This window comes from Ursus maritimus, unplaced genomic scaffold, assembly GCF_017311325.1.
Source record: "Ursus maritimus isolate PB19 unplaced genomic scaffold, ASM1731132v1 scaffold_2, whole genome shotgun sequence".
In the NCBI taxonomy this organism is placed as follows: Eukaryota; Metazoa; Chordata; class Mammalia; order Carnivora; family Ursidae; genus Ursus; species Ursus maritimus.
Genome location: NW_024424452.1, coordinates 71,557,334 through 71,570,742, shown reverse-complemented (window position 1 = coordinate 71,570,742; position 13,409 = coordinate 71,557,334). Strand labels below are relative to the sequence as shown.

The 13,409-nt window shown below is 56.8% G+C and overlaps 1 long non-coding RNA gene across 1 annotated transcript in view; it reads left to right on the top strand.

The window, feature by feature from the left end:
• LOC121103999 overlaps positions 1-13,409 on the top strand; it is a 52,611-nt gene that overhangs the window by 24,102 nt on the left and 15,100 nt on the right. The window lies entirely within an intron of this gene.

Below are 13,409 nucleotides of genomic sequence, written 5' to 3'. Positions count from 1 at the left end.
TGTGTGTGTGTGTGTGTGTGTGTGTGTGTGTGTGTGTGGTGAGGGAGGCGTGTGCATTCATTTGGTTGCTGGCAGAGGGAGAGGCGGCAGGAGAGGCGGTGTCCCGGGGACAGGCAGGACTTGGTGGCGCCAGGTGGGAATTCCAGGCTCTGGGCACTGTGTCCTCTGACGTCAGTGGCAGGGACCCGCGAGATGCCCTGGGGCCGGCTCCTGTGGAATGCTCTGGAAGGCGGTGGAGCAGAGCGGAAGGCCAGGTCTTGGACTGAAGCGCCAGCCTCCCCGTTTCCTGGGCTGAGGTCCTGCAGCGCCACCTGGGAGCGGTGAGGGGAGCAGCCGCCAGAGGCTGCCCAGGGCTTCTGTGAGGTCCGTGGGGGTTGCGCCTGGCCCAGACGGGGCCCCCAAGTGACCAGAAGACCCCATTCCCACCCACCCGCCCTGTTTTTGTCAGAACAGCTGTGCTGTTAGGAGGTGACAATTACTGGAAGAGCCCCAGCATTGGAACAGGGGAGAACCTGGTGTCGGCTGTCTCGTCTTGTCATAGGTGAGGAGCCCGTGGCTCAGACTGTCTTCCCGGCCAGCCCGGCAGCCCTCCAGCTTGTGGGGACCCCGCCTGTCTGCAGAGCCAAGGCTGGGCACCCGTGGGGCCCAGGGAGCCCGGACAGTGAGGTCGGCACGCATGTGGGGACGGGGCTGCAGTGGGAGGTGGACACCAGGGCTGGAGGCACCTGGTCCAGGAGAGAGGCTGCCTGCCAACCTGGTAGATGGCAGAGGGTGCGAGCTTGCAGTGGACTCACCCCAACCTTCCTGGGCCCAGCCGCCCCCCATCCGCCGCCTGCCCTGCGTGGTGTCTGGTGTTCCTCACAGCCAGGCCTCCCACCACCATGTCTGTGTCCAGGCACTTGGTTTGGCGGCTTCCCCTTACCGAGCGCCTGTGCCCCTCTGCGTGGCGACAGGAAGAGCTGAGGCCTCACATCTGCCAACTGGTGTCGCAGGGTGGCTTCTTCTGAGGCTCAGAAGGACAAGGTGCTCCAGGCCTGTCTCCTGAGCTGCCTGCGTCCCTTCCTGCGGCACACCTGTACATGTCCCTGTCTGCAGACGGCCCCTTTTCTAAGGACAACTGTCAAGGTCACACTCCGAGGAACATGTAGATTTTGCAGGGGACACGATTCGGCCTACGGCAGTGCATAGTTCTGCTCTGGCGGCCCCTGCGCGTGTCCTTCTGCGATCTGGAATCTGACAGCCCAAGGGAAGGAACGTTCCAGGGCAGAAGATGCTTGGAAGCTTGGGGAGCCGCGTGCAGGTGTGGGGGCTGCGGGGGCAGGACGAGCCGCTGCTGAGGGAACGGAGACACTGACACAGGACTCAGGGGGAAGTTCTGCTTTTTGGGGTGTGAGGACACTTCTCCCCCATCTCCTTGGGAACCCTTCAGCAAGGATTCCCTGGTTTATCCCCAGGTTGGAGTTAGATTTGTGTCAGGGAAGCGACATGAGGATGCCCAGTTTGGCTCAAGGGCAAGACCAAGCACTGCTGGGGGGCCCAGAGGCCCCAGCAAACCCAGATCCTCCTCGCCTCTCCGGGACCAGCGCCGGCCCTTGTCCTGCACACCTAGCGTGTGTCGTCCCAGCAGGCTCCGCGGTGCTGCGTGAGCACCCGGTCCGTGCCCTCTCCATCCGCACCAGCAGTCTGCGGCCTCTCGGGTCGGCCAGGACCTGGTGCCTTTCTCCTCTGCCCCATCCCGTGGCACTAAGTATGCCACTGCACACAGCAGGTGCTCAAAGCCCACTTCTAGAGGCCAGACCCCTACGGTCCCCAGCAGATTCCCCTCCCGAAACTGGTGGGTTTGGAAGTCACTGGAAGAGCCCCGTGTCCGTCCACAAGGCTGTGGCCGCTGCTCCCCTCGCTCTCATGCTCGGTAAAGGAGAATTGTGGCCGAGGCATTTGGCGCTGGAGGCAGATCTAAACCAGGCGGCTGTTTTCTTCAGGCGCCAAAAAATGGAATTTGCCTGATAGTGTCTGAGAATCTCTTCCCACTTAATAAATTCTGTTTGACAGGGATGCTAATGGTTCCAGGGACGGCGTGTTGGAGATGGAGCATAGTGGTCAGAGGACAAGGGGCTCACGTCTCCCAAACCAGCTGCCTCGGGCTGTGAGCCAGACCCGCCGACTTGGGGGTGAGAGTCTGCGGCTGGAGCAGGGACCCCCTTGGGCTGAGGGACACACAAGGGGGGCTGCAGCCAGGGGACGTTGCAGAGGCCGGGAGGGGCTGGGGGAATGCTCTCTGAGGCTGCTCCAGGAAATCAAGTCTGGGCGGCCCCTTGCTGCCAGAGCACCATGATGATGAGCATGGCCTCACCATGTAGGGAGCTGGCGCTGCTGAGGGCTCTGGCCTCCGAGGCCCTGTGCCTCGCAGTGCCTGTGTGGGGAGCAGGAGGTGGGGCCCGGCCAAGGGTCTGATGGGAAGGAGAGCCGGCTCTCCTCTCGGCCCGGTGAGGCCATTGGCAATGCGTACCTGCTGCTGTGTGTTCCACGTGGCACGTTCCCGCGTGCACACAATGCTCCTAAAATAAGCTAACATCTTCCAGTAGGCCCATCCCACACATCGTGTGTTCATCGGCTGGTCCCTAACACCTGGAGAGAGCAACCCCTGTACTTCTCACCACAGTCGCCACGCCCATCCTAGACGGGGAGGCCGAGGCTCCAGGACACTGGGGCTGCCTGAGGAGCAAGCAGTGAATGGCAGAGGCAGGTGTGTGGCTCCGGGGGCCCCACTCGCATCACCGCTGTGTGCAGCTCCGGCTGACCGGATGCCAGCTCTGTGCCCAGGCTCATATCGGCCCCGCGGGAGCGTCCAGTAATTCCCGGAGCTGCGCTCTCAACGGGTATCTTGCTTCCAAACCCCAGGTTCCCAGTACCTCTGGGCCCTTCCCCTCCTGGGGGTGGCTCACGCCAGACCCCACACCCTAACCCAGGCCAGCCTGGCTTTTCTTGTTCGCTTGTTGTCATCACAGTCTGTCTAGGGACAGGAATCAGATCTGCTGGCCTCCTCGAGATCCAGCCTCCCGGCGCTTGGGGTTTGACTGTTCCTGCCTTCAAATGCAGGCTTAAAATACCCACATCCGTCCAGAAAAACTCTCGCAATTGTCTCCGGAGTCAGCTAAGGTGTCTGCAGGAGCTCGGGTCTTTGAAGGCAGCTCAGGAGCGTTCTCTCTGCTGCTTCTTCCTCGTTGAGGCTTGTTTTTAATGAAAAGAAATGGCAGCTGGCAACATCCCTAAAGCTTTTTAGTGGGGATCCTATAATGAGGTTTGCTTAAGTTCTGGGTAGGAAATGTTTCCTCCCCAGGCTCAGATGCAGGGTTTTAAACTTTTGTGATGTCTGCGGTCGCGTCCCTTTGAGCCAGCTGAGTCTGCCTCTTCAAAGATGGCAGCCCAGCCTCGCCAAGTCTGGAGTTTACGGCGCCGCTGACGGCCAGCCGCGCAGTGTAAAAATAGGTCAGCGTGTTTTCTTCCCTCCCTTTTAAAGAGCGAAAGTGTGTGTGTGTGTGTTCCAACATCCCGTCAGTCAAAAACAGTTGAAGCAATTTTAGCTCACTTTTTCCCCAAAAAGATTCACTTCAAGGCTGACTCAGATTGTGGAAGACTTCAAGGAAAATTTTTTCCATGAAAGTGAAGTGCAATTAACGAGGAGGGAGCTCGTGGGAGAGAGAATTCCTCCGTGTTCGCTGAGATGCCTGTTCCCTCCACATCCAGATTATTAGGAGAAGTGAACGTTTCTTTCCATGACGAATCTACGCGGCTTAATTTTCCCAACTGAAATTTTAAGCCAGACGAAATCGCACACGTGCACACGTGTTGTTTGAAGGGACTGATGAAGAAAGTTCCCAAAAACACGTAGACCAAGGAGCCAGCGCGGCCAGGAGCACATCCGCTGTGGGCTGGGAGGGGATGGATGAGAGGCATCCACACTGAACAGCTCACATGCTTTTTACGGACGCAGGGAAGCAGCTGGGTCCACAAACACTGCACTTCATCCTGTTTCTCTCGAGTTCGGGCGCGTCACCTGCTCTAGGCTCTTGGCACAGCCCTGGATGCCTTGGAGAGGCTCCTGAGCCATGTCCTGCCCTCCTCCCCTCACCGCCCTGTGCTCCACGTTTGTCCACACCCCTGTTTGTACCCACCCCCAACCAGGGCCCTCCCCTTAATCCCTGGTCCTCAGCTGTCCCCTCCTACTAGGTCTCCACGGGCACATCAACACTCTCAACACTCTTCCGTCTTACAGCAAAGCCAAAACCTTTTCTTAACACATCTCCCTCCTAAACACCTGTCTTTTCTGCCCTCCACAGCCAAGTTGTTTCCGAGAGCAGTCTCCACGTGTTGTCTCCACTCTCTAGTACTAGTCATTCCCCAAACAACTGCCCTCTGCTTCCTGACACTGCTCTGAGTACATCAGTGACCTCCACAAGCCAAAGCCAGGCCCTTTCTTATGGGATTTCTACATAGCATTTGACAGTGACCATCTGTGTGTCCATCCACCCATCCATGCATCCATCCACCCATCCATGCATCCACCCATCCTTCCATCCATCCATACTTCCATCCATACTTCCATCCATCCATCCATCCATCCATCCATCCATCCATCCATCCACCTATCCACCCACCCAACCTTCCATCCACCCATCCTTCCATTCATTCATCCATCCATCCTTCCATCCACCCACCCTTCCATCCATCCTTCCATCCATCCATCCATCCATCCTCCCATCCGTCCATCCATCCGCCCATCCATCCACCCATCCATCCTTCCATCCACCCATCTTTCCATCCATCTTTCCATCCATCCATCCTTCCATCCATCCATCCACCCATCCATCCTTCCATCCACCCATCCTTCCATCCATCCTTCCATCCATCCATCCATCCATCCACTCATCCGTCCATCCATCCGCCCATCCATCCACCCATCCATCCTTCCATCCACCCATCTTTCCATCCATCTTTCCATCCATCCATCCTTCCATTCTTCCATCCATCCATCCATCCACCCACCCAACCTTCCATCCACCCATCCTTCCATTCACCTGTCCATCCTTCCATCCACCCACCCTTCTACCCACCCTTCCATCCATCCTTCCATCCGTCAGTCCACCCATCCTTCCATCCATCCATCCATCCGCCCATCCACCCACCCACCCATCCATCTTTCCATCCACCCATCTTTCCATCCATCCTTCCATCCATCCATCCTTCCATCCATCCTTCCATCCACCCATCTTTCCATGCATCCATCCTTCCATCTGTCTGTCCATCTATCTTTCCATCCACCTATCCTTCCATCCATCCTTTCATCCACCCATCCTTCCATCCATGTACCCTTCCATCTATCCATCCGTCCATCCTTCCATCCACCCACCCTTCCATCCATTCTTCATCCATCCATCCACCCATCCTTCCATCCCTCCATCCGTCGATCCATCTATCCATCCATTCATTCACCCACCCAACCTTCCATCTGTCTATCCTTCCAACCACCCATCCTTCCATCCACCCACCCATCCATCTACCTGCCCCCCCACCGCACAGTTGCCCAATATGTCTCTATTTTTTGAACCAGGCTCCTGGCTTCTATGCTGCTGCTCTATCCTGGTCCACACCCACATCTCTGATCCCTCCTCCTTAGTGTCCTCTCTCCGTGCCCTTTCTTCTACTTGCCGCTTAAATATGGGTGTTTTCCAGATCTCATTCCTTGACCCCGGGGTTGCTCATTCTCCACGCTCTTCCACTCTGCCTCAACTTCTCCCTTGGTATTGATGATGCCCAAAACAGCATGTCCAGCTGGGTCTCTTTCCTAATATCCAGAAGCCCCCCAGGCACTCTGGCATCAGAGCCTCTGACTCTAAGTTGTCATCTTATCTGCAGACCACTCTTCACTATGTGATCAATGAATGGCCCCAGAATCCTGGGAGCATCCTTGACACCTTCCTCTCAACTTCAAATCTCGCCCAACTTCAAATCTTGCCCTTCTGGGTGAAACAGCAGGATTCCACTAGTGGACCCCTAAAGCCTTGAAAGGATGTAAGGGCTTCCCCAGCCCCACTTCCAGTCCACTCATCCCAGCCTGCCTGCTTCTCACTGACCCCATGTATAGCCCCTTTGCTTTGAAGCGATACTGGCCAATATGTAGTGAGTGCCTACTGTGTGCCAGGTGCTGAGACAAGCCCCGTATAGGTGCCACCTCACTGAATCCTCAGGAGCCCTGTGAGCTCGGCACTAATATTTTCCTCATTCTACAGATGGAAACACTGAGGCCCAACGTGGTTTTGGCAGGGCCCTTCATGGGGGAGGCCTCCTGTGTTCCCCAGCCTGCTGTGTTCTCATGTGCCCCCAGAGCCCCAGCCCAGCTCAGAATCTTGGGGTCCCGCTTGCTGGGGCCTCATCTTTTTTGTCCTCATCCCTTTCTGCCTGAGTTCCTAAAATATAATTAAAACTTTTTAAAGTCTATTCACTAAAATCCACTGCCCTCAGGAAGTGTCTTTGCAACCTCATGAGCGTCCTCCTCATGCAGCAGGAGAATGTCTTAAAGCACTGATCCTGCCATGTCCCTTCGAGCTTAAAACCCTTCAGTGACGTCTGTTTGTTCTTACAATGAGTCCGAGGTCACGGCGGTTTGTCCCACTCCCCAGGCAGTCCCAGAGGCGCATGTGCCTCTGCTCTGGCCGGCCCCCACAATGCCCCTCTTTCCTTCCTTCTACGTGCATCTCTTGTGTGTCCCAGACCAGCACCTGGCAACTCGAGAGCAGAGATGAGACAGTCCAACCAGCAGACAAGCAGCAAGACCCCTGTTCTCAAGGGCTCCAGACATGAGGGGAGAGCAAGGTACAAGAGTGGGACAAGCATCACAGTGAAGGGGACGCCCTCCCAGTTCCACATCCGTTCACTCCCAAAGATTCCTCAGGGGGCTGGTCTGCTCCCTTTGCCTCCGATGCACCCGACCCCTCTGCCCACCTCCTGGTCTGTCTTTATGCACCCAAGGCACTCAGGTGTGGGTCTCCCCTCCAGGATGCCTTCCGGCACCCCTGCTGGAGGCTGGCGGTGCCTTGGATGCATCTCAGGAACAGCCTTAGAAGCCAAGGCACGAATTCTGAGTTTTATCCTAAATGCAGTAAGGTCCCATTTCGAGATTTAAGCTGGAGGGTGACAGGATGGGGCTTATGGCTGGAGGGTACTGGCTGCTGTGCGGAAGGCTGAGGGGGCAGGAGGAGCACCCAGAGCCAGGATGCCAAGCCCTGGGGCATGCTGGGGCCCCAGGCTGCTGATACACATCAACGCCTGGGCCCCACCCTATGGCTCTCCAGCTGATCCCACTGTCCAGGAGAGGTTGGGATCCTTGGGGTGGAAGCAGTGACCCTCCCGTGAGAACCACCAGGGGGACTTGCGGACAAAGCCCTCCAGGGGTCCTGATGGAGTGTGTGGGGGATGGGGGCTGGTGTGAATGGTTCTGGAAAGTTCCATGGTGACTGGGCCCCGGGCCCCGGGCTGAGAACCAGAACCAAAAACTGGGTGGGGAGGATGGGAAGTAGACTTGCAGGTTTTTAGGCAGCAGTATTCTTAGAGCTGGTGACGGGCTGCTTGGGAGGGTCTGGGGCCCAGACGGACCCTCCTTCCCTGACGCGATCAAGGACACGCCACCCCAAGGGCCAGCACAGTGGCCAGCTGGCTATTTTGAGTTGTAGGCACTTGAAGGACAGCAGGTGCAGGGAGAGGTTTCTCTGAGGTTCCTTGTCTGAGGATGGATCCTCTGAACAATCTCAGGTTTCACGACCGCGTCCCGGGAGGACTGGCTGGGCCACAGGACAGGGGACGGGGTGCCGTCGACCCTGGGCAGACTTGTCACAAGCTGTCATTCTGCCACCAGGCTTCTAGGGCCCGGTCCCTTTCCTACACATCACGTTCCCCGCCCCCCACCCAGGAGTCCTGCACCCTCCCCTTTCCCCAGAGTGACATCTAGGCCAGAACTCTGGGCCACCTCGGGAGCGACTCAGGTGCCCTGGGCGTTGTCCACGAAAGCGTGAGGTCTCCGTGACAATTGTGCTCATTTGTCTTTCATTACAGGAGTCTCCTCTGGGAACTCAGAAGGGGGGAGGGACATTAGTTTTCCTTCCCTAGAGGGCAAGTGTGGCCCCTCTAGGCTGGGGTCCACCTCCCGGCCTTGGCCCTGACCCTCTGTCTGCTGCCGCTTCCCACAGCCCCAGCGGCGGAGAACCGCTGCTTCCAGCTGGGCCCCCGTGTGTCCCGCTGCTAAGAATGTCAGGTGCCGAGTCTCCTGATGTCTGAGAGACCCAGGGGCCCCGTTCCCGTGGGGGCGTCTGGGCCCAGAGAAAGCACTCTGAGGCTTGCCCAGGGACATGGGAGCGGAAAGGGACCTCGGAGACCTTTTGGTCACCATGGGGTCGGGGGCATGTGTGGCAGGAGGAGCGTGGGCTCGGCCACAAGGCAGGCATTTACTGTTGCATCGTCCATTCTGAAGCATGTTTTCATAGTTAACACTGAACAACCAGGATGCGTTATACAATCGGCCTGTGTATTAGTGGTTCATCAGATAAATGACAGTTGGCGGCATCTCAGATGAGATGGCATTATTTCACTTTTATTTTTATAACCAGCTCAGAATTTCATTGACAAGGATGGTCCAGCGGCCAAGTACACGGTCACCTGGTTTCGCTGGGATGATGGAGGATCTGCTGACTGAGCTGAGCTGAGGTTGTGGCGGGGACCTTCACGGTGCTCTGAAGCTTCGGTCTGTTCTTACGTCGGAAGTGTGTGTGGAGGCAGTGACCCCGGTGGTGACAGGTGGCAAGCCTGCTCCCGGGCTCTCACGTGCTATGGCTGACACTAAGCGGGGGCTTTATTCCCGCCGGAACGGGGGATCTAAGCCAGTCGGGCAGCCGTCTGGGGACGACCCTGCAGCTCTCTGCATTGGCCCCTGCAGTGGCGGAGAACATGGAGCGATCGAAGGAGGTCCTGCCTCCCACCTACTATTTTCTTTAGGGGTGTCCTGAATGACGGGTTACAGGCGGCCCCCATGTGGTTTACTTCTCGGCGGGTTGGGACCATTAGCACCAAGCCTGCCAGCACCAAAGTCAAATTTTTACACATCAACTGCTTTAAACACAGTTCAGCTAAGTATATATGTAACCAGTTAAAGTCTGCCTGCCTTGCATAACGGGTAACTCACAAAACTGCACCCAACAGCTGCTGGCCATCGATCTTGTGACCCCGGGGCCACAGGAGACCCCAGACCGCTGCTGCCCTTCGGAGCTCTCTGCCGAGAGACCCAGCCTGGATGTGAAGGCCCTCTGCCCCGAGCCACTGTCTCTGCAAGGTCGGCTGGTGCAGGGCTTAGCCTCCTGGGGAACCGGTCCAGGCACCATCCCAATCCAGCATGTTGCTCGCGGCTGCCATCTAGCGGTCACATCTGCTTCCTCCATCAACCCGGACTCGCCACACACAGGGTGTCCGGTGTGGAAAAGCAGTACAGCTCATCGACCTAGCTTCCCTGGGCTCTGCACTGTGAGGGTGAAGCAGGGTGGCTGCGAACGCCTTCGAAATGCCACTGTTTTTACTGAAGGACATAATACACGCAAGGGTCAATCCTTGGATACGTAGGAAGTTCTGAAATGGAGGAAAAGAGCATAGCTTCCTTACTGTAAACATAAGGAAGTTTTAGACTGCAGACAGGAGGAGGGAGCATGCAGGGCTCATTGGTTTTGTTGCCGGCCCCATGGGCTGGTCCCCGACAGTCCCAAAGGGGCCACCGTGCTCAGGAAAAGGACCCTGCTGTCCCTGGCAGCAGACACCACCCCTCAGGGAATGTCTGTCTTAGGAGACGCAGCAGCAGAACAAGTGAAGACACCCAGGGTCACCACGCCTGAGCAAGACGCCGAGTACCCAGACGGGCTGGGATAACACCATACAACCCTACCCTTCGTCCCATAAAACAAATGAGGAAACAAACTCAGAGGAGTTCTCTGATTTGTCCCAAAGTCACAAACGAAATCCAGGCCCCACGTGGGATTGAAAAGCAGGGTCTGAAGAACCCCGGTGTGGGCAACTGACTAGCTGAACAGGTTGCTTGTCCCTCGCGGGTCTGCGTTTCTTCCTGTGGATGCGTGGAAGATGGCGCGGTGCTTGGGGCCATGCGTGGGGGTGTGTCCACCTGCCGCCCGCTCTCAGGGCCGCCAGCAAGGAGCCGGGACGCCAGCAAGGAGCCAGGACGCAGCAGGTGCAGACAGGCAGCAGACGCGGCCCAGGCACCTCGCAGAGTGGACGCTGGCAGCCTTTCACACCTTCACCTTCGGCCACCCGGCTCCTGATTGTCCTTGTGCTACTGCAAGGGTCCGCAGGAAAACAGGTGGAAGGACGGCCACCACAGGCTGGAGGCCAACAGAGCCTCACGCCCTCCGCAGCCGAAAAGTCATCACAGCCATTCTGGAAACTGCTGGGTGGACACTACTCTGCGACCCTTCACCCCCGTTATTTACCCCGGAGCGATAGGAGCAGGTGCAAGGAGGCTGCGAAGGAATGGCGTGCAGCAGCCCCGGTCTGTGCGTGAGGACGAGCCTCAGCGGGAGACGCGACAAGCGCCTGCTGGTGAATCCATAAGATGCGTGAAGAGGAACAAACTGCTTGATGTCCAGCCAGATGCAGGGGGTTAACTGAATGACTGTGTTTACATGAAGTTCTACAAGGCTCAGCTCACCTGTGTTGGCAGGAACGCTGACCCTGGCCGCCTGCGCTGGGGCAGGGGTGGGTTCTGCAGGGAGGGGGCAGGAGGGAGCTCTCGAGGCAACGGAAATGCTCCCCGTCTTGACTGAGGAGGAGCTCACATCGGTGCCGACGTTCGTGCAAACACATCGAAGTGTACAGGTGGGATCCGTGTTTATGTTAGAAAGAGAATAGCCCACGGGTTTCCATCTCAGAAAACGGGCTGGTTTTGCCCCAGAGCCCAGGGATGGGTGTCCAGCCGCACGGAGTTGCGGAAAGCTGGCGGCCCGTGTGCTCCCTGGGCTCCACCCGGCCTTGATGCACGGTTATTTTGTGCTGGAACCTGCTCCTTGCTTTTAATTTGGAAGTGGGGGGTCAGCAACAAAACCCCCAAACCTGGTGCTCCAAGCAGTTCAACAACACACAGCGGCTAGGATGCTAAGTGCAGAGTGCTTTCCGCGGCCAAGTCCTCAGAGGACGCTCGCTGGAGACTTGGCCCCCACACTGGCCTCCCTCCCTGTGCCTGAAGGTCTTCCTTAGAAGCACGTGGTGACTCCAGGTCCTCTCCAAAAAGGTCCTCTTGTTTTCAGTGGACTGGCACACAGAGACCCTGGTGACTTACTTTCGCAAACCTCTCCAGGCTTGGCACAGCCCACAGGCCTGGATGACGCTGGCCCTGTAACATAGCGGCCGCGGGGAGAGAGCCAGGAGCGATGACGGCCAAGGTCATTCGGAAAAACCGCGAACACAGCCTCAAGTGTTAAGCCCTCAGGGCTGCTTGAGTGGCAAGTGCAGGTTAGGGCAGCGGGAAAACTCCGACGAAACACCTGCTTCCTGCAGGGCCTGGGGCCCCGAAGAGACATGATGTCACTGAGATTTATCGAGTCTTAGGGAGGCCACCTTTCTAGGGAGGCGAGGTGCCTGCCCTCGGAAAAGAAACACAATCTCCAGCCCAAAGTCAGGAATAAAGCCGCCTTGTCTCGGTGGCCCGGACCACGGTGCCAAGCGGGTCCTGCAAATGGCCTGAATGGCCCGTAGCACTGGCGTGTCCAGCTTCCCTCGGTGTCCCCGTGGAAGCAGCAGGACACCTGCAGACAATCACCGCTCACTTGTGCAGGTCTTTCTTCCGGCATTTCCCTATTTCTAAATACACACGCAGAATGCTGGCTCTTGACTGAACGTTCCAGACGTTTTGTATCGATTTTTTATTGTGGTTGATGAGCATGGATCTGTCGGAACCTCGTGCTCCCTGCTTCCATTCTCCCAACAGACTGACTGCATGATCGCAAATGTTCAGCCACCTCTACGTTATGTCACACAGAGACTACACTCTTCACTACAGATTCGCGTGGTTGAGAGGAAACTTTCAAAGTCAAGTGTATTTGGAGCAATGAGTCAAATTCCCTTAGAAGTTTCCAGAAGCCCCAAAGAAGAGTCTAGATTTTTCCAGAATAGCCTGTCTTACATACAGCAAGCTCTTGCCAGTCACAGAGTGACTGTAGTTCCTCCCGCTTGAGAGTGACCCAAGGGACCTCTCTACAGACGGTGATACTGTGACACGGGACGCACGCGCAGCAGCTCAGCAAGGAGCTTCTCTGCCGACTGCCCCGCGCCCACGTCACAGTCCCAACGCGACACGGCCAGCTTTTCCTCCTACCAGCTCTTATGAAGTGACACTTGGAAAAATGGCCTGAAACAGAATTCCAGCTGTTGGGTCTGCTGCTGGGATGGAAGGCAAGTGAAAAGAATTTAAGAAAGCTTGGAGTCTTTGCCGGAAAAGAGAAATTCAGGAATAAATTAGAGTGGCCTGTTCAGTTCAACGGTGGCTAGGACGTCTGCTGCGAACGGCTCCCCGTAAACTAGGACAGAAACCTCAAAAGGTGCTTTTTAAATGTGTTTCATTAGGAAAATTACTGCTATTCGGGTTTTTTAAGTAAGATGATTACAAAGGGTTGTGGGATGGACTCCCTCCTTATATCCCAACCTACTGTTCCCACAGATATGCTCACATTTGTCCTTTACAGGTCCGGGTTGGGCTTGGAAAACAGTCATGGGGACAGTCACTCAAAGCAAGGGGGTACCTGGGGTAGCGCTGCCCTCGGAGCCTCCCACCCCGCCAGGACCAGGGAACGCCTTTCTCGGTGGTCCTGATGCGAGACTAGTTTCCTGCAGCATGGGGAGAAGCATGGCTGCCCCATGGGGGCAGGAAGGTTTGTCCTGAGTCAGTGGCTTTTACCGTCTTTCTGATTCCTGGTCACAAGTGTTCCTACAGCAGTGCCTTAGTGTGGTGGCTGTTTTCTCTCGCTGCATTTCCTAGTACAGTGCTCACGAGAAGCTGCTTCTGGCTGTCTTCCTTCTTTATCCCTTCACCCCCATCCCCCTATGCCCCCCTCCCCCCACCCCTTCATCACCCCATCTCTCCATCCCCTCCATTCCCCCACTCCTCCATTCCCCATCCCTCCATCCCCCATCCCCTACTCCTCCATCCCCCAACCCTCCATCCCCCATCCTTCCATCCCTCCATCCCCCCACCCATTCAACCCCCCAATCCCCCTACCCCACCCCTCCACCCCTTCATTCCCCATCCAATCTCTCTGTCTCCTCATTCAAGTGGAATCCCTCGCTGCTCATCAAGGCTGTGACCATCC